Source organism: Calliphora vicina, chromosome 4 (genome assembly GCF_958450345.1).
Source record: "Calliphora vicina chromosome 4, idCalVici1.1, whole genome shotgun sequence".
Classification (NCBI taxonomy): domain Eukaryota; kingdom Metazoa; phylum Arthropoda; class Insecta; order Diptera; family Calliphoridae; genus Calliphora; species Calliphora vicina.
The window spans coordinates 37,440,772-37,463,986 of NC_088783.1; the positions used below are offsets into that span (position 1 = coordinate 37,440,772).

At 29.2% G+C, this 23,215-nt stretch overlaps 1 protein-coding gene across 1 annotated transcript in view; it reads right to left on the bottom strand.

The window, feature by feature from the left end:
• Window positions 1-23,215, bottom strand: part of X11Lbeta — a 280,311-nt gene that overhangs the window by 207,839 nt on the left and 49,257 nt on the right. Inside the window, exon 2 of the mRNA XM_065507596.1 lies at window positions 15,944-15,969. The gene's annotated coding sequence lies outside the window, so the exon portion shown is untranslated. The remainder of the gene's footprint in view (window positions 1-15,943; window positions 15,970-23,215) is intronic.

Sequence of the window (23,215 nt, forward strand, 5' to 3'; positions counted from 1 at the left end):
CTTAAAATCCAGCACTATTGTCTGAAATGGCTAGAGAGAATAAAAGTCGTGTCGGACATATGTGTCCGACGTGGCGTAAACCGCATAGTGCAGTGTCACACATATGTGTTCGACGTGGCAGTCAATGTGTTAATAACTTAAAGGTATAGACCTAAGCATTTTTGAGAGAATAAAGGGCCTATTATGAAAAAAGGTCAACAAAGTTTTTGATTCTGAAAAAAAAAGTCAAAAATTTCTTTTCTTCTTTTTTCGAAAGATTGGCAAAATGTTATCTAAACTATTTGGGACAAATTGTGTTAAGAACAATAGGTGAGAAAAATGATAAAATACACCTTTTTTCCCAAAATGTAAATTTTTACCCCCTCTAACTCAGAGAGTTCTTGACCGATCATATTATCAAATTCTGTTCAAATTACTATCCAATAGGACTAACCTCGATTTCAAAAGTTGATTCACTTTACATGAAATCCCCCATGTTTTAATTTACTTTCATAATAATAAACATTTTCATAAAAAATACTTGAAAAATCGTATAAATTATATCATATTTCTATGTTAAGGATAAGCTTGGACAAATTATACCCGATATGTTGTTTTGGGACAAAATACGAATATTTTAAAAAACTTAAAAAAAAAATATTTTGCGAAAAATCCTAAAACAAATCTATGTTTATTTTGAGGGGGGTAACAAAATCTCAATAAAGAAATAATCTCAGAGCACGTTTTTCAAGCTGAAAAATTATTAATAAAAAAGAAAATAATTCAAATAAAAGGTGAAAATTATTGAAAAATACAATAAAAATAAGTGCTGTTCATTAATTTAACAAATAATTTCAGCTACTAAAGAAACAAAAAACAACCAAAACACAAAATAATAAGAAATGCAACAAATTGAAATGAACGCCAGCCAGCATGATGGAATACCTAAGTCAGCAACAATATTGCAACATTCTCAGTATTACATCAAAATGCTGAAAATAATTGCAACTTTTCAGAAGCCATCGATTCTTCAACATTCACCCCTATCGCGAATAAATATTTCACATGAAATAGTTCCCTTTTATACATTTTTCGTTCATCAACTTTGTTCACGTGAAAAATTAGTTGGAATTTTGTAAACAATAACAACTGTTACGAACAATATCAACTACAGTGAATGAAAAGTCCATGGGAATGTCACGGTAGCAAATTTCCCGTCGGGAAATGCAGATATATTTCATGGAAACATAAATTTCACATGTTATTGCCACATATTAAATCAACTGTGGAGAAAAAATAGCTCAATCCATAAAATATTCAACATCACCTCATCGATAACTGAATGCGAACGAAGTGTGTAATGCCGTATATGTATATGTCTGCATTATATGGATTTATTTTTAGGTTGATATTTTCCCCAAATAATAGAGGAACGCAATAAGCTAATGGGCAATTTCAAAATATGGACGTTTCCAAATTTTAATGATAAAGAAATCTTACTCTTTTAAATATTGTCAATATAAATTCAACAGTTAATTTAAAATAACTTTAATAAATTCAAATTCTGACTATATTATATTTATATAAAAATCATTTTAATATCTTTAAATGGTACGAACATATTGTAAAGATTAAGTAAAATTTTCGAAAAAAAAACTAACTTTTTTATTTTTATTTTTTATTTTAATATAATTAAATGTAACCAATTTATAGAACTATTTGAAATTCACCTATAATTTTTTTATTTCAGCCCACTTTCCTAATTTTATATTCAAATATGAAAAGAAAAATAACAAAACAAGTTTTCACTTTAAAAAAAAATTACAAAATAATAAAAATAGCATTTACCTTGATTACTTGCTTAAACAGCCATTGATTTTTGTTGGTTTTGTTACTGAACATGCAGTTGCATGCATTATTCCAGCATAAAATTATAACACTTTACACAAACAATTAAAAATAATAAGAATAAACGGGAATTATGAATAAACAAACAAGAAATAAAGAAAATACAACAACAACACTGCATTGATTTTTTTATTCACCCATAACAACAAAAATAAGACGTAATAGAAAAACAAGAAAAAGAAGAAGATTAAATTTAATTTATTTCATCACTTGTTTAATGCAATTGATTAATAATTTCCAATATTGCACTTTAAATTTGTTTTATTTTATTTTATATACCCATGTATACATATATTATTAATTGCAATTAATTATTTATTAATACTTCACACAATTTACAAACACTTTCACTTGAAAAAAAAAACACTTGTTTGTTCCAAAAAAGACGAGTCGAGACTAAAATGCAAGGAAGAGTAATATAATTGAGGTGTTTGCACTTAATGAGAGGGAGAGAAAAGGAGGGGTGAAAATTAAGTTATTAAAATAAAGCAAAATCAATATGTATGTTAATTTGTGGAAAGAGAACTGTATTGAGAAGAGAAATCAAGCAGTAATAAAGTGTAATATTTATTCTCTTGCTAATTGTTTATTTGTTTTTTGTATTAAGCAATATTAGTTGCTGTGGTTGTTTTAATATTTTAGATTTTTCTCTTCTAAGTTATAAATTGTAAACAAAATTATAACTTTGATTTTTAAGTCGAGTGATGTAAAAATTATTCTATTTATATGGGACTTTTCTGAAAGGATATTATTTTGAAAAATTAACAAACCCCATTACTAATTTGATAACTTCTAGTATTTATAAAACAGAATACCAAAATTTGTCTTGTGTTTAAAATAGTTAGACTTGTTTTTTGATCCACTCATTTTGAAAACTTTATCGTTGGCTAGCTATTAGGATTTATATACACACAGCCTCAAAAGTAAGTAAACACCAGTGAATTTTTTGATTTTTTAAGATCATGAATATCATTATAGTCCGACTTAAATGTTTTTTCAGAACTATTGTTTAGCTCAAATTCTAACAAACCGAAATGTTAAATTTTATTCGCTGGATAGATTTTAGGATTTTAATTATCTTAAAAAAAAAATCAAATAATTTGTGATTTTATTCGATGTATTTTTTATATTTTTAATAAAATATAGCTTATTAGAATTAGAAATTACAAATAAAGGATATTTCAAAGGTAAATTCTCTGCGAGATGTTAAGTTTTCCCAAATTAATTTGCCACAAAAAAACATAAGGTAAAAATTGATTAAAAATTCATGGAATACATTTTTGAAAAAAAAGTGAGTTATTGAGTTTTTGCAAAGATACAAATTTTTCAAATTGAAATTATGTTCACATTTATGAATATTTTTTAATTCAATTTTACAGTTATAAAGATTTTTTCATTGAAAATGGCAAAAGAAATTTGTTATCAGGAATTCCCAAACAAGTTTTGAAAAATTCCAAAAATGGGATTTTTTGTTTTTTTTTTTGGCTATAATATCCATACCAGAGTCGGCGTTATCGGAACCCTTTACAAAATAATTAAGAACATATTTGGTCATCTAAAGTGGGTTACTATATTTTAATATCCACTATGCGTTTTGAGAATTTTTGATCTAAAGTTGAATTTTATATAAAAACTAGGAGATTTTTAAGTGGACCTGGTCCTCTTGGTATAAATATTTTTTTCATATAAAATATTTCACGTAAAGTTAGCTTTTCCATAAGTAAAAATAAATTTGTACATAATTTAAAAAGAAAAAAAGTATTTTTTTCCCAAAAAAACTAGCAAAAAATCGCCTTTTCAAAAATGTTTAAATTCAAATGCATATAACTTAGTAATTATTATACCCTTCACCATGAGTGGCAAGGGTATATATAAGTTTGTCATTCCGTTTGTAATTTCCACATTTTTCATTTGCGACCCCATAAAGTATATATATTCTGGATCGTTATAGATAGCGGAATCGATATAGCCATGTCCGTCTGTGTGTTGAAATCAACACACAAAGCCCCCAAATAACTTACATACACGATTCATATATCAATATCTCCGAAATTCTTCCGTCTCGGTCGCTAGGACAACCTCGATTTTTGACCTATATCTGGATTACTAAGACATTAATATAGACAATATGGATATCTAATGATAGATATTTCAAAGACCTTTGCAACGAAAAATATTTTTTAACACGAATTTTTTTTTTCATCAAAAATTTTTTTTTGTCATAAATTCTTTCCAAAAAAATTAATTAAGAAATTTAAAAAAAATAAATTTTGAAAAAACTTTTTTTAAAAAAATTAAAAAACAATTTGCAAAAAAAAAATTTAAAACATTAAAAAATTTTGATTGTGTTTAAATAAAAATATTTAAAAAAAAAATATTTTTAAGTATAATTTGGTGAAGGGTATATAAGATTCGGCACAGCCGAATATAGCTCTCTTACTTGTTTTTGCATACTTTTATTGTTAGTCCAATAAAGGAAAAATGGAGAAATTTGGGAAATATTTGGACACGATGATATCAAAAAACTGAAAAGGGGTGGGTAAAAATGTTGAAAATTTAATTTTTAAATGCAAATATATCCTAAGCTGTAAGACATAATTGATAGCTACGACGCACAGAGGGTTGAAATGTACTAAAAGTGGCGATTAATTCAAAAGCTGAACTTTATCTGTTTCAGTCATGTTTGGTATTGGGTTAAAGTGCATTAAATAATACATCACAAACTGCTAAAATTACAGTTGTGAGTAACTTACTTTATTGGCAGTGAGCGGTCAAAGTCAAATAATTTTTACAAATTTTGCGTGCTGTGGTTAAAATTGAAAATTGTGATATTTCGAGAGCTTATATTTTTTTTAAATCTGTTAAAAGTAGAAATATTAAAATGGAACCATCAACTTCAGGTATTTGAGAACATAAATAAATAATTTTTGTTTAGATAAATGTTTTGAAAATATTTTTTAAAATTTTTTTTAAAGTTCTCCATTATTGGGGTTTTTTCGATATATAGATTGAGTTTAAAAAAAATCAGGGCGAGATCGGGTAAATTCCATTAAATGCTCTTAAAATATGAACTTTCAGCTTCCATATACAGAAAAAAATCGTGCGGATTTATTGAGGTTTTTTACTTATTAAGTTATAGTGAAAGAACTCCTCTTGCTAAAAAACATATTCTGATACAAAATAGGTTAAAACATTTTTTTCTTACATTTTTTTAACCCGGCAATTCCCATACCCTCGCCAAAGGGAGAAATAATTTGTTTTTATTAAAAATAGTAAAAATACGTCTAGTTTACACTATATATAAGTTTAAAATAAAAAAAATATAGCTAGTTGCGATTTTATAGCGGGGTCACCAATAGGTGACACTGAGCAGAGAAAAAATAATTTTCTAAAAATACTTGCTGATATTGTAAGCCTGAATATCTAGCAGTATTTATTAAAAAAAATTATTGTGATACTTAACCGTTTGGCATTTTTATAACAACTTATTTATCATAAGACACACACCAGTATGTTAAAATCAAAAACACTGATTAAAGATTTTTAAAAATCCCCTAGTTAATAAAATTCTAGCGTTGCCAAAATAAAATCAGATATAAAACAGGATCTTGTCTGTATATAAATAATATCAATATTTATCAGTGATATCTGTTTCTATGTTTAAAACTACCGTTAATCTTTGTCACCTGTAGGTGACACTGGGAATTGCCGGGTTAAAGTTGTGTTTTTATGTATTTATGATTGTTCATTACAAAAATTTATAATATTGTCTTTTGTAGCTTTTTTTAAAAAAAATTTGTACATTTATAAAATTTTGTGAAAAACAAAAATTAGATTTTAAATTAAATTTATGCTAATACATGTAATAAATTTATAATTTTATTTTTTTAGTAGCACATGAAGTATGCTTTAATTTCCAATTTTATTCATTAATTTATCGCTTTCCATTCCAAAGTTATAGCATAAATTGTGAGCTAAAGTCTTTTTTTCCAAAAAACAATAATGCATTTAACGGGTTAAAAAAAATTTTTTAAACTTTTTTTTTCTAAAGTGCTGTGTATTTATGGATTTATGATTATTCAGTAATTATAATATTCTCTTTCATGACTTTTTTGAAAAAAATTGTAAATTTATACAATTTTGTGTAAAACAAAAATTGGATTTTAAATTAAATTTATACTAATATAAATACATACAATAAATTTATATTTTGAATTTTTTAATAGCACATTAAGTATGCTTTAATTTCCAATTTTATTCAATAATTTATCGCTTTCCATTCCAAAGTTACAGCATAAATTGTGAAAAAGGTCTTTTTTTCCAAAAAACAATAATGCGCTTAAAGGGTTAAAAAAAATTTTTTAACATTTTTTTTCTAAAATACTGTGTTTTTATGTGCTTTATGTGTTTTTATAACTCATCAATAAAAAAATATAATATTTTAAAACTACGGCTTCTATGAATTAATCGCCACTTTGGGTACCATTCAACCCACTGTGCGACGAGGAGTTTTATAGTTCTCGATGAGGAGATTCCATATGGGTAATTATCACATAACGAAGAAATAGTATCGATTTAAAAATTTTACATTCCAAAGTAGGTTTGGGGACCACTGGTGGGCACATGAGGTCCAAATTCAAATTTTAAATTCGAAAACACTTCCGCTTTACGCATGTGAAATTTCATTCAAAGTTAAAAATTGATTTCCTTCATTTTCTCATACCATTTTCTATACCACTGTGCATCGTTCCTAAAGAAATATGGATCGATCCAGCCCAAACAGTGACTTTCTCGGATGTAATGGACGCTCTTGGATCTCATGTGGTTTGGTATTGTCTCAAATTCGACAATTTTATTGGGCAAATCGCGCAGAATGTTACCCGAACATTTTGATAAAACAATTGTATCATTTATATGTGTTGTAAAACTCTATATTCATCAATGGTGATTTTGTAAAACAAACTAAATAAATCCCAGCTAATTCGACAGATGTAGTTTCAACAATATAGCCGCTATTATTGGAAGACTCTTTTTGTTGCCTAAAAAGGACACCAAAAAGTATTTGTCTTCCAAAAATGTAGTATTCACTCAAAATGCTCGTTGTTTTTATATAACCAGTTTCCTTAAGAATTTCCTTCCTCACAAATATGAAATGGCCTACATTTTCCAGAAACATTATTTAATATTTTACATTTTATGATTAAAGAAAAATCTCTTACTAAATATCAAATTATTATTTCCTCCTAAATAACAAACAACAAAATCCCTTTAATCCCTTTTAAGCTTAAATCCAAACATCAAAGAATTTAGTTTAAGGCCAGAAATTTCCTTTTGCCAAATTTCCATGTGTCCTTTTTGTTGATAGGTAGACACAACAAACTAGCGAACAAATTAACATACAAATAAAAATATTTATTCAATAATAAAATATCAATATTTATAATTCAAAATGGCGTCAACAATTCTGGGTGCTTCTTTACGCCTCCTTATACCCCATCGGACTCCAAACACTTTTGCGAAATAAAACGGCAAGTTGACATAAAACAATTTTAAAATCTGGCATATGTCGCACAGCAAAAAAAAAACAGAAAGGAAAATCTCAACTCTTTCTCTGTTTTATTACAGGAATTAAATGTATAAAAAATTGATAATAAAAAAAATAAAATAAAATCAACATTTTTGTTTTAACTAACAGTCAGTCAGTGTGCAGTATGGTAATAAAAAACAATCAAAGAAACACAAAAAACAACAACAAAATAAGTTAAATCAATTCAATTTTTATTCACTCGTTCATTCATTCATTCCGTCAGTCAGCCTTTATCTTTTGCTCTTTTTGCCTTTTTTTCTGCGCTTGTATTCTTCGCTTTTTAAAATTTTATTCATTATTACGTACAGAAACAAACAAACACACGTCCCCACATACTGTTTCATACTCTCTCGTTCACCAGTGACATTTCATTGACATCCGTTCTATTATTTGTTGTAAAAGTGAACGCAAAACAAAAGCAACAACCCAAATAAAATACAAAAATCCTGCCCTGTTTTTTTTTTAAAAAAACAACTCTGTATACGAGTAAGAGTCCTAACTCACACTCAGGAAAAAAACTTTTACACTCACTGTCAATCTGTTTCATTTCATTTATAGTCAGTCAGTTACAAATGTTAACAAACGCTTTTATTTTTGTTTTCCTCTTTCATTATTATTTTCTTTATTTCTTTTTTTATATTTTTATTTCAATTTTAATTTTTTTGTTGCCTCATTTTAAACTTGTTACGTATGTATGTACGTATTTTTTTATATTTTTTATTTTGTGTCCTTTATTGTACTTGTTGTTTGTCCTGTCTGTATTTAAGCCACCTTTCATGCCTGCCACATGTTAACATAAACATTCATAGACGTTCTTGTACATTTGTATGCCTCTCTCTTACTAACATACTCATGCATACACGCTAACACTCTGTTAAACGTATTCTCTAGTATGCACTACATTGTTAGTTATTTGTAGACAGAGTATTGAAAGAATTGTTTTATTGATGGGTGGATTAATGTGATAACAAGCAATTGAATATATTCGGTAGTACTTCGTGTCATAATGGAAGAGTACTACTTAGATCCAACATGTGACATTGATGTATCTTATAAAGTCACTCTATTCAGTTCCCGATATCTCTGATAGGTAATGCGTCTTCCAATAGGAACTTCCAAACTTCTGCAGTTGAAATATATAAAAAGATGCTTCAACTTTGGATGCGTGTAACTTTTTATAGGGGCGTAATAATTGTTATCAGGTTTGTTTTATTTTCTTTAGAATTTTATCGCAAATATACATCATATATAAAAGAACAAATTTCGACCTTTCGCAGGCCCATCATATATAAAATACCAAAAAAAAAGATCGAGCAAAATTTAACAAAAAAATATAACATTTTTGTAGACCTTCTTAAGGGCTATCTATATTTTAAATTTCAGCTCATTCGGATCATAAATGGCTTTTTGGCGATTTTTTTTTAAATGTGTGACATTGAGGGTCCACTCACTGATCCCCATTCCGAACACCTCAGCCGAGTAAATAATACAGCACAACATATAAGTGTGGACTTGATCATACTATTTTAACAAAAATTCTTTGTTTTAGCGTCAAAAAATAGTAAAAACGAAAATTGTTAAGGTACAAAGTGATCTTTATGTGCTATTTAGAGTGACCAGACACGTTCAGAATGCATTGATATGTTCTCAAGAGTTGTTCAACTTTACCGTAGCTACAACTTTGCTAAATATTGTTAGTGAAAAATTAGGAGACCCTGGAAGTTACTCTAAAAGTAAAAAAAAAAAATTACTTCCTATATGTTTTCAACATAAGTGCACGAAAAAGCTATTTTTTGGAAAAAAGTTTTAACAAAATTTATTTGGCGGACTCTTAGCTATATTATTGGCATATAAAGTTAAGCCGTATCACAAAGTCTGAATTAGCTGTTAACCAAAAACTGATGACACCTTTTTTAGAGGCCCCACTGATTTTCAGAAATTTTAAGGACCCATAAAAAAAAAATCGGTCACCAAAATGGACAAACTGAGTATAGGGTTTTACTACCCCTTGGTAGTAGAGTCGAACCTATATAGTCACGATCGTGTGTTTTTTTCACTGTTGCACTGTGTAATTAGTGAAATATGTTTATAACTTTAAATGTGTTTTTCTAATGTTTTCAAAAAATGTTACCTAGTTTTTCCAAATCATCACAGAAATTATCAAATTGTTTTTATCAAAATTGAACTGAAGCTAATTTTCATCAAAAAATCATCTTCAGCGATAATGCCTATTCAACGAACGCAATTATCGAACTTGGGACGATACCAATCCACATGATATCCAAGACTGTCCAATACATAACGAAAAAGTCACTGTTTGGTATGGTTATTGGGCTGGCGGCGTCATCGGTCCATATTTCCTTGAGAACGACGTTGGGCAGGTCATCATCGTCAAAGGCGTGCGCTATAGATCGATGATTACCAAGTTCTTTTGGCTTGCATTCAACAAGAAGGCGCTACGTGCCACACAGTTCATGCTATATTGGACATTCTGCACAAACGATTTGAGGGCATGGTCATCTCACTTTTAGGTGATGTGAACTGGCTACTGCGATCGTACGATTTGACCCCGTTAGACTTTTTCATGTGGGATTTTCTTAAGCTACAAATCAAAGCCAACCTAAGTCATGGGTCAAATTCAGCCTGATTTATGTGCTAGAGTCGTAGTAAATTGGACATTTCGGATGCGCACCACCCAACGGAGGCTAGGTGGACATTTATTTGTTTTATTTAAATTTAATGATAAGAAGCGCTTAATGAAAGACTCTTTGAATATTTGAACAATTGTTAAACAATTATCCGGATATTCAAAGAGAATTATGTAAAAATGGGAAAATATTTCTTATTCGAAATATTGGTTCCGCAAATTTTGCCAAACAGGAGTCTTCAATTAACGCTTGTTCAATAAGGTAATGGGTACTTTTAAACCGGCGACCCCCAGGTGCACAGACCTCATTCTGCTGACTAGAGATCTTTATCTAGTACTATTGGAGTCCATTGACCTGTTGGATCATTGGTGAGGTCATATTTCTGTATTGATGGTGGCTATAGTTTAAAACCCAAAGCAAGTAGAAGATCGTTGGTTAAACGACTTAGGTTTATTGAGTTTGGTGTCAGAAACAGACACTTTTACTTTTATCGGCCGGGAGCTTTTGAAGTCAGAGATCATATATCGGACTTGTTTACCGGACCGAATGTTGCAGATTTGATAATTTTCCTGGGCTTTGCTGATTGCTATCTAGCTATAATGGCATGGGAGCTCTCGAGCAAGGGGTACGAGAAGTTGCCAATTGTGTGGTCCTTGCAATGTCACACAATGGAGGTGATAGATTGATTGATTCTATACACTGTTAAGAGCACCGTGAGGTTGGGCCGTAAAGGCAGGTAGCCACGTTAATCTTAAACACATTCTGTCCTTTTATCACACCTTTGTTTAAGTTCCACACCTTGATGTTATGCTTCGAATATAAATATGGATCGAAAACGGGGCACTAAGGTGCAGGACCTCGTTTTATTAATTAAAATTCGCAGCTGACTAGAGTCAAATCTAGTATAGAGGGGAACCACTGAGCTTCAGGACTTTGTCTTCTCTGGGTCATTGTTGAGGTCACTTCGGTAAGCACGCTGTGATTAAAACCCAATGCGGGTAGAGAGAGGATTGGTTAAATATCTGATGTTTGACCTTTATGGTAAATTTCGGACAACCAAATCCTACTAGGGCTTGGCTATCGGTGATTGCTAATGGCTCATTTATGGCAATTGTCTCTTATCTTGTTGACTAGCGGAACTATGGATGGCACTGATTAGATAGCCCGAGCACTCGAGCAAGGAGCTTGTGCATTGTTCTGTGCAGTCAATTGTGTGTACATTAAGTCATACAATGGCCCTTGGGCAGATACCTACGTTAATGTTGAACACATCTGTCCTTTCATCAATCAAGACATATTTTCCTGGCTATAAATTCACTCCTTACAAGACTGGCTTTTGACAAACAACAATAATATTGTATATCAGTTTAGTTTATTTTATTTTTATTGCAATGGAAGCCGCAGAAATGTACTTGTATGTACAATTGTTTATCCACTTTTGCTGTTTTTTTTTTATTTTTCATTTGTTTGCTCTCTTTTTTTGCTGAATCAAAATTGTTCCTTTTTCTTGTACTCCAGTAGCATTTAGTACTTGTAGTCGTATGTACTTATACTACGTATAATAGTATGTATGTACATTTTATTGTCGATTGTCGGTATGATGCTTTGAATTTTATTTTTATTCTTTTATAATGTCATTACACTGAAAATAATCCTAAACGTAATTAGAAAGGAATGTGGCTGAAAGCAACAAGAAAATTGGAATTTATCTACAGACAATAGAGCTTAGAGCATTGGGTCGGTCAGTAACCTTAAAGCAATTTTAATAACAAATGTTAGTAAATACGTAAACTATGAGTTTGTGTGACAGACAGATAGACATACATACATACAAACAGGCAGTCAGTAGTAATTTAGTTAAAGAATTGAATAAATCGATAGCTATTTTTATTATCTCATTTAATTAATGTTGAGTAATTTAAAAAGTTTCTTTAAGTGTAAATAGCTATTGTTGAATAAAATTCATATAGCTTGTTTATAGATGTAACCCAGCGAAATAATTAATTAAATCAAATAATGAATAAATTTCGAAACAATATAATATTTATGAAACTTTTGTAAAATCCTGTTCATTCTCAACACTTTTATTGCAACTGTTTTAAACTAATTTTTAAAAATATTGTAGAAACATACAAATCTTCAGAAATTGTGGCCTTTGATTTGAGTTCTCAGTTTATTTTCTCATGATCAAATACCCCATATTGCAGTTTCGATTTGCAAATGACTGCTTGGTTTAGTTTCCCCTCTTCAATTGCAGTCGTTTAAAACGGAAATTCATGATTTCTTTTTTTTCTGACTTTGACTATTTTGCTTTGTTAATATTTCCTTTTGTTGTTTTTCATTTAATTTTTATTTTTTTTTCCTTTTACTCTTAATGAAATGTTAATATTTGTGTAGGCATTGACCGCGTCATATACATGCCTGGGTATATTTGTTTAATTCTTGTTTTTTTTTTTGCATTTGAATTGGAAAGAGGATTTTAAGTCATTTATGGCATAAATGTATCATTTAATAAATACATATTGATATAAAAGGCTGTATGAAATACAGACGTCATATGGAGAAATATTAAAGGCAGCAACAATATGTATCAGCTAAATTGTAAATTAAAGACTTTACATATTAACTGAACAAATTTTCATTACATGTTAAGGAAAACATTAAATAATGAATAATGGGGCTGGGTGAATTTTTGAGTTTTCAATAAAACTGGAGAAAACTTTAAAAGTTTTCATAAATTTACGATTTCGAATGAAGGTCTTAGAGCTTAATCGTTGGCTTAGTGTGCAAAAGTGCTATCATCTTTTTATAAAATTAAGTTTTTATTACATAACTTTAAAATAAGTAAAAATACACTTTTTACTTATAAAAGTTTACAATCATTTATTATTATTTCTCATTATATTTTGTTATGCAAAACAGCTAAGCCCATTTTGTAGTATACAAATGTGCCAAGTCCAGTTTTTTTTTCAAAATGTCTCAAAGCTTGACCGTTTCATTTTACATATTACCGAAATTATTTTGGTGTATTTTTTGTGCTCACTTTTTTAAATTTCTTCATTCAAAAAAATATTATTGATGGGGGACATTCTACCATTCATCATACATTTTTTATGGAAATTTGGATAATTTTTAAATTCTGTGGGCTTTTCACAAAACTACTTCAGTGTAATTTTCAATTTTTTCAGGAGAACGCAAGAACTATTGAGTTGGTCGATAATTATTTTGTTATTGTGACGAAGCAAGCCAGCCCAGATAGTGTTTTGCTATAGAAAATCTTCGGTATAACAGTATTTTCTATAAAAAATTTTGCATATAACAGTATTTTCCATATGAAATCTTCAGTATAACATTAATTCATATAGAAAATCGAGTATAGCAGTATTTTAAATAGAAAATCTTATGTCTAAAAGTATTTTCTAGAAAAAATCTTCAGTATAACAGTTTTATTTTGTATAACAGTTTTCCCTATATGAAATATTGTGTATAACAGTATTTTTTACAGAAAATCTTGTGTATAATAATAGTTTCTATAGTAAATCTTTAGTATAACATTATTCCCTATAGAAAATCTTGTGTACAACAGCATTTTTGTATAGAAAATCTTCTGTATAATAGTATTTTCTATAGAAAATCTTGAGTATAACAATATTATCTATACCAAATCTTCAGTATAACAGCATTTTCTACAGAAAATCTTCAATAGAACGTATACATATAACATTATCTTTACAGATGATTTATGAAGAGGCGCTAATATGAAAATAAATTAAATTTTTTAATTTCCAATCTGAGGTTGGAAAAAGTTATTTTTGAATATTATTTTGATACCGAAAACATTTTTAATTTGACTGATGTCAAAAAAAATTGCTCCAAATCAAATAATAGAGTTAAAATGATAGAAATAAAGAAAAAAATTGATAAGAAAATGTACTAGAAATTACGAAATAAGTTGTACATGTTTACCATAACCATTTAAATTTTTTTAACAATATTATGGTCACTGTAATTTACAACAACCATAGACACTCAGGTCTAGTTTTATGCGGATTCAAATTTATGCCATTTTTAATTTAATTTTAACAGATTTGAAAATTTTTTACGTTTTTTTTTTTAAATACTAGTGATGAAAATGATATTTTACAATATGATTATATCATCTAGTGATGAAAGTGACGTTGAACCAATTCCAAAACGATCTAGATAATTATTCAGTGATTCAGATTAATCATACATGTTTACAGAATTTCCTTAAAAAATGTTTTAGCTTATTTTTTGGATCATTTTCTGTTTTTTTCTGTAATTAATGAATTAATATTATAGTTTTGTTTATTTTTTTAAACGGGTTTTGTTTTTACTGTTTAATGCAACCATATACATAATTACAGTGATCATAATATTGTTAAAAAACATGTCAAAATGTGAAAATGGTTAATGGTTAATTTGTTCGGATGAGAAAAAACGTGACAGGCGTATAGAAAAATTGGAATCTACACAAAATTCTAAGAAAATTTCCAAAAGAAAGTATGGGTCTAAAATTAAAACCTAGCTCACGCCGAGAGACATAAAGATTTAAGATTTAACTCTGCTACAAAATAAAACTTTTTTATATGAAAACCAATTTCTTTTTGCACAGTGTTTTAAAGGCAATTTTATGTAGACAAAAATGAGATATTACTTGTTAAATTCGGTTAATATTTGCAAACGTTATTAAACTTTTTCAAAAAAAGTTCGAAAAAATTTACCTTGTAAATTAAAAATTTTACTAAAATTTTGTGGTAGAAAATACTAAAAAAGGTGCTAATGAAAAGTTGAATAACTTTTACAATTTTCATTCGAACTATATTTTGTTAAGAACTAAATTTCTTTTATACATTTTTATAAACTTTCATATCAAAATAAGCAATGAAAAGTGACTAAAATCAAAATTTCTTAACTGTGTATTTTGAAGCCTCTCAGCGGGAGCTAGGTTTTGATTTTAGACCCATAGTTTCTTGGGGAAATTTTCTTAGAATTTTTCGTAGATTAAGTTTTCGCTATACGCTTGTTGACCAACAAAATTTACCTATAATGAACAACTATATATTTTCTCTGGCGGCGTTTTGATATGGATTCTCCCCAAAGCTTTATTATTATAAAATATACGAAATAAGTAATAAAACTGCAATAAGTAATAACTTCAATAATATTTAAAAAAGGACGTTTTTTGTATCTCCTTTAAAATTTGGGAAATGGAACATATCACGTTTGCACCACATTTATGTTTTCGTGTGTTTAGTATCACATAATTTTTAACATATTTGTCTAAAATAATATAGGTTTTTAAGAGGAATATGTCGCATTAATTTGAAACTTTTAACTCAGAATGTTTGTTCATTAATTTACATTTATTACATGTATTGCAATATTAAAATATGTATATATAGAACCACATGTGTAAGTTTCAAAGGTTCATCATACCTGAATTATTCATAAAATTCCATAAAACCACAAAGAGATCAATTATTTGATATATAAAATAGACATATTTAATATACTTTTGCTATATATAGCATAGTAACTATAACCATACAACAAGTACAACAACTAATATTAATAATAATAATAATTGTAATCATAATAATAACAATAGTAACAATGGTATCATGGTCACTTAGTAACTAAAGCAGTAATTCATTTCGTATTATAGGTAACATAGATACATACATACATACCTAAGTATCTACTGAGTATTCATATACATTGTAGTAAATTATATTTCAAATAAGTATATATGTAGGTATATTGTGGTAGTTGTTATAGACAAATTGTAATAACTCACCTTAAATATTGCTGGATAACATGAACCTACAAGGATATAAAATTAAAATGTAATTAGATATTTTACTCGTTTAAAGATAGAAAATTGTTCAGAAAATTGACAAAAAAATATAATAATGTATAAATACAGAAATACACAAATAATTTTGTTAATAAATGTTACAATAAATGTAAATTAATAATTTGTAGGATGTTGCTTAAGGCACATTGACTAGTGTAAAAATTATGTAATTTAATCATAGTAATAACACTTAACAAAACAACAAATACTAAATGACCAAAAAAAAGAAAACAACAATATTCATAATTTAATAGTAATTTTCTTGAAATTAGTAGTTGGTTTATGACATGCTTAAAATTTTGTTGGTAGAGGCAAAATTAAATAATAATTTACTAGAAAATTAATTTAAAATTAAAATTATATGAAAATCAAATCATGTGTGTTGGTGTCTTGTGGTGTGTAAAAATATGGTTTGAAGCATTATTTGCTAAAACGAATTAAACTTTAGTTTTTTTTTAGGTATTTTGAGGAAATTAATTTTATTACAATATTTTAAAAATTACTTTTAGTAAATATTAAAAAATGAAGACATCAAAATTCCTCTATAGTTTTGCAACAACCGCTCGAGTTCCCTTGAAAAAAAATTTAAAAAGTTAAACAGAATCTCAAGATTTGTTTGTCACCATCTCCCAATTATGTATGTCTGTTTATTTGTTTATTTATTTGTTTATCTGTGATTTATAGGAGCCTAAACCACTAGCCCAATCCTCTTGATATTTTGAATGTATAAAGAAACAATAGGATACTTTTTGTTTTGAAATTACAAGTAGACGTGGCACTTCCCATAAAAAGTAAATAGTTATTATGCAATATCTGCTGAATCTGGTGAACTATAACTGTGAAAGCCGCAAAACTTCGCGGAATTTTCTTCGGTACCAATGTGCCCTTTTTATACCCTACACCACCATAGTGGGGAGGGTATTATGCGATTAAACGATGTCCGTCCGTCTGGTTGGCTGGCTGGCTGTCCACGTAAACCTTGTGCGCAATTTTGAAGATATTTCGATCAAATTTGGTACATATTATTATTCAGCCAAGGCTGGTCAGCCTATTGAAACTGGCTGAAATCGGCCTATTATTTCACCTAGCCCCCATATAAATGTCCTTCCGAAATTGGACTTTATCGGGCATAAATGTTTAATTTATAAATGTGTCTCCACAAATTGCGCTCCAAATAAGTTTTATATATACAAAATTCATGTCACACAATTTGGTTACGATCGGTCCATAATTAGTCATAGCTCCCATATAGACCCGCTTCCGAAAATCACTTTAACGTGCATAGATCGCTTAAAAATGTTGGTATACACACAAAATTCACCATAAATAACTTTTATGTAGACATGAATCACACGACCTAATTTCATGGTGATCGGTCCATAATTGGTCATAGATCTTATATAAGGTCCACTTCTGAAAATCACTCAAAAATTTAAATTATTGAAATTTTAAAAGAAAAATGTTTTTGCTCTTTTACTTAGTGTAGGGTATTATATGGTCGAGCTTGACCGACCATACTTTCTTACTTGTTTTTATTTAAAATTCATTTATTCAAGTGTGTAATTATTACAAAAATTGTATTGCCTTATTGGCTGAAAATGAACCCATACCAAGTAAATAGTTATTTTCGAATATCTGCGGAACTATAATTGTGACAGTCGTAAGTTTAACCAAAAATGGGAGGGGGTCGAAACAGAGGTTATGGATCCTCCCATACAAAGTAAATAGTTATTTTCGAATATCTTAAGAACTATAATAATAAAAGAGTTTAGATGAATATGGGCGGAACTGTATTAGTAGGCGTGGCACCTATTATAGAAAGTAAATATTTAGTTTTCAAAATCTCAGGAACTATAATTACGAAAGTCTTTAATCTTTATATGAATCAATAATAAGAATAGTGCATTCACTTTCCGTTTGTGGTCGATTGTGACCAAACGAGGCACACATCATGGGAAAAGCTTTCTTATACCCAAGTGATCATTCAGAATTGAAACCTCTTAGCCATGTGAGATGGCAATGACTTCCACAATATCTCGCACTTTCGATCTCCGATCGGAAAATATTGTGAATTTTTTCAATTATTTTCAAAAATTTAAACCTCTTTTTTACCATTGAAATTGGTGGTGCAGAGTTTCCGAAGTATTTATGAAGCTTATAGCCTTGGTTCCAGTGATGATTTTTTTCCGCAAAAAAATACAACACAAACTAAATGACACAACTTATTCAAATGTCGTGGACTTATTGACCCGTCCTGGTAAGATACCTGTAAAAATGTAATTTTTTTTCCTGTTATTTAAATACGTAGAATATTGGGAAAATATCATAATTTTGAAATTAAAATTCCAATTTTATAACAATTCTGATTAAAAATAACACTAGTTTTTACATTTATTGACAGGAATAATTGCACTGGATTGAAAGACAACTTCAATAAAGGTTTTTTAGTTTTAAAAATTGTAAGTGCTAATTTTTAAGGGCAGAAGCAAGTCCTAGTCTTTTTAAATTTAGTCCTTCAACATTTCCTTAAATGATTATAAATTAAATCCGAAATAAAAAACTGTATTTCATAAGGTGTATTTCAGACACCTTAAAGTTCACACACAAACTCTAAATGTCAGTAAAGAACATTTTGTGCTCTCTAAACTAAAACTAACACATTTTGTTGAATAATGAAGAACTGAAAAGCAATCTGTCATTTTGTCTGTCTGGTAGTCATTTTACTCTCTAGTAAATTAGTTAAAAATTGCACAGGCAAGATAATAATTACAGATGACTTAATATTTTGCTCTAGATATTCATATTTCACCTTTAAACTTTGACAGAGAGAAAGAGAGACAAGCACACATATACAAACACCAATACAAACATATACATACACTCTCAAAAGTACTTCATCAAACCAACAAAAAAAAAAGTTGTATAATTTCAATACCGAGTTTGTTGTTGTTGTTGATGCTGGTTTATTCTAATAACATTGACAGCTTTTTGTTTTTGTACTTACTACTTCAGTGTGCAGACCCAGCAAACATTTGGGCTTGAAAGGAAATAAAAACTAAACTCTTTTTTTCAAATATCAGGATATGAGACTAATAGCTTTAGTCAATTCTCTTCTTAAAGCCAAAAAACAATTTAGAGAGGTATATTAGGCTCTCTCGAATTTTATATACCCTTCATCCAAAGTGTACATAAAAAAGAATATTAAAAACAGTTTCTAGTGAAAACAAGTAAGAAAGTATGGTCGGTCAAGCCCGATCATATAATACCCTACACTAAGTAAAAGAGCAAAAACATTTTTCTTTTAAAATTTCAATAATTTATATTTTTGAGTGATTTTTGGAAGTGGGCCTTATATGGGGGCTATGACCAATTATGGACCGATGACCATGAAATTAGGTCGTGTGATTTATGTCTATATGAAAGTTTACTATGTTGAATTTTGTGAGTATACCAACATTTTTAAGCGATTTATGCACGTTAAAGTAGGTTTCGGAAGCTGGTCTATATGGGAGCTATGACTAATTATGGACCGATCGTAACAAAATTTGGTGTCATGAATTTTGTATATATAAAACTTATTTTGAGCGCAATTTGTGGAGATAAATTTATAAATTAAACATTTATGACCGATAAAGTCCAATTTCGGAAGGACATTTGTATGGGGGCTAGGTGAAATAATGGACCGATTTCAGCCAGTTTCAAAAGGCTTGGTCCTTGGGCCGAAAAACTAATATGTACCAAATTTGATCGAAATATCTTCAAAATTGCGACCTGTACTCTGCGCACAAGGTTTAAATGGACAGCCAGCCGACCAGACGGACGGACGGACATCGTTTAATCGACTCAGAAAGTGATTCTAAGTCGATCGGTATACTTTAAGGTGGGTGTTAGACTAATATTTTTGGGCGTTACAAACATCCGCACAAACGCCCACTATGGTGGTGTAGGGTATAAAAAAATGTTGGTTAAAAAAAATGGTGAGAAATTGTTTGGAGACAGAAAATATTTTGTGAAAAAAATTCGCTGGTTTTCAAGCTAATTTTGATAAAAAAAAAATATAATTTTTGTCAAACCTTTAACTTTGTGTTGGTTGGGTGGTGTTTGTTTGCCTGTTGGTTGTATGCAGAAGTGCGTTATTTTAAATATAGATGCTATGTATGTATGTGTGACGTTAGTTTGTATACGTGTCCTATATTACCTAAATTGATATAAAATATGACATTTAATTAAATTAAAGTGTTCTTGTACTTTGGCAATATCTCATTTGCTTTCCCCCTATTTTTCATCCTTCCCTCTCTCACTCTATCTCTCTCTCTTACTCTAAGGCACACATCCTCTTTTATCTGTATAATTATTGTATATATACAACACTTTTAGTTGGTTGGCTGACTGGCTGATTATTTGGTTGGTACTTGATTATCATCATGGTTGTCGTCATCGTCAAAATCATCATTATTACCAGGAACAACAACATTTATTTATTTAAGTGCAAGTATAAGCGAGGAGGCACTAAACTTAAAATTAATGATGTTCTTAAAATTTAAGCACACACAAACACTCCAACAAACAACTTTCATTTCATTTCCACACCAAAAACATCCATCACTCATTTCAATAGAGATAAATGATGAAGACGACGAAGAAGACAAAGAACAACAATAAGAATAATAAGAAAAAAACTGAAAGTAAACGTGTAAGTATATGTTGGCAGGATGTAAGACAACAACAATAAAAGCCAAACAACAAAAAAGTGTATTGAAATTAAATGTTCGAGGTCATATTGAAGACATTAAATCTGCTTACTTTTGTTTACAATTCATTATGTTTTTCTTCTAAAACATCCTATTTAAGAGTTTTCACATTACATGAAATTTAAGGAAAGCGACAAAAACTTAAAGAAATTTTTGTAAAAAGGGCGATTTTAGAGCGACAAAAGAAGCCAAAAAACTTAATTTGAAGGAAAAAGAGTAGCAGTAAATAATTCAGTTCAAAACAAGTAAGAACAAGTCGGTCAAGCTCGACCATATAATACACTACACTAAGTAAAAGAGCAAAAACTTTTTTCTTTTAAAATTTCAATAATTTATATTTTTGAGTGCTTTTCGGAAGCGGGCCTGATATGGGAGCTATGACCAATTATGGACCGATCACTATGAAATTTAGTGATTTATGTCTATACGAAAGTTATTTATGTTGATTTTTATGTCCATACCAAGATTTTTAAGAGACTTATGCACGTTAAAGTGATTTTAGGAAGCGGGTCTATATGTGAGCTATGACCAATTACGGACCGATCACCATGAAATAAGGTCATGTGATTTATGTCTATATGAAAGTTTACTATGTTAAATTTTGTGTGTATACCAAAATTTTTAAGCGATTTATGCACGTTAAAGTGATTTTCGAAACGCGTCTATATGGGAGCTATGACTGATTATGGACCGATCGTAACAAAATTTGGTGACATGAATTTTGTATATATAAAACTTACTTGGAGCGGAATTTGTGGAGATACATATATAAATTAAACATTTATGACCGATAAAGTCCAATTTAGGAAGGACATTTGTATGGGGGCAAGGTGAAATAATGCACCGATTTCAGCCAGTTTAAATAGGCTTGGTCCATGGGCCGAAAAAATAACACGTACCAAATTTGATCGAAATATCTTTGACCTGTACTCGGCGCACAAGTTTTACATGGACAGTAGGATGACCCTTAATAAGCGAAAGTTGGATTTTGGCCATTCTCATCCCCCAGTTTGGTGAACATTAGTAAAAAAATCATCCTGAAAAAATTTTAGGTAAATCGGTTGGGGTTAAGACGAGCCGCATTCCCTCTGAAGTTTTGGGATCCATTTACAAGGGGAAAAATGCATTTTTACGTAATTGTCGTTCTAATGGTACATAAAAACCAGAAATTGGTCAAAAAATGTTAAAGTTATTAAAAATTCGCCAGGCCATTAACGTGTCTCAGGCAATTAGAACACGACATGTTGGAACAAAATTAACATATTTGGATAAATATTAAAATAAAAGCTCATTTTTACTTAAAATATATCCATATTTACTTTTTGTCATCGTAGGATACCGCAGGTATCCAAACGACCAAAAAAACTAAATTTTTTTAAAGGCAGTTTCAAAACTCTATTTTCAAATTTTTAAAAATTTTGTTAAACAAATTTCAGAATTTTTTGATCATCTCATTGGAATTTATTGAGAATATAATAGGGAATAAAAATGTGAAAAAATTATGAAAATATCTCTTATAGTTTTTCCGTACCTGCCATTTCAATTTTGAAATTTTCGAGAAAAACCAATTGTTTGGCCATTTTTTGGCGAATGAGATCTATTTCCTTACTTTTATGAATTTTAAGTAAAACCTATGCAGAATATTATAGTCAAGATAATTCTCAATATACTCTGAAAGTTTTACTAAAATTGGAAAACGTTAAACCTTAAATCGTGAAGGTCAAAGGTAAAATTTGTCAATATTTGGAATTTCTAATTTAAAGATATAATACCCTTCCCACTATGGTGGTGTCGGATATAATTAGAAACATTTTGACCAAAATCCAGTATTCAAATATTTTGGAAATAAATTTGTCATCTGCTAACTCGATTGACATGAAATTTAACATGGTCGTAGAGAAGTATTCATGATTATTTTTTGACGATGAATCCCAATAACACCTCAAGAGAAGCGCTTTGGGGTGACAAAGTAGAGCACCTCAGATATACAAAATACTTAAAGGCTTTCGATTTTGTTGTGGTTTGTCTAAAATCAGGTTTTAATATATTCTTAAAGCCGTTGACTAGGCCTATAAAAAACGGATATACAATTAATGTCTTAAATTATAAACTTAAACAAAAATTCAAATTTCAAAATTTCAACAGTTATTCCAGTTTATTCATAATATCAGACACAATTTATGACCGATTACATTAAAATTATTTTGTTAGTTTAACACTAAATAAAGAAATCTCAGGAAAGAAGTTTCAATATCTTTTAAGAGTTTATTCTATTAGTACTATTCTTTTACCAATCCCAGACCGAATAAGGAATTTATGGGAGTTATTCTAAAAAATATGAAAATTTTTATTTTTTGCATGGTTTTTGGGAATTCCAGGATTTGCTTTTTCATTTAATTTTTCCTACTAAAAATGTGTACCGATGTAATAAATTGCATTGGCGATTGGGTGTATGACTTAA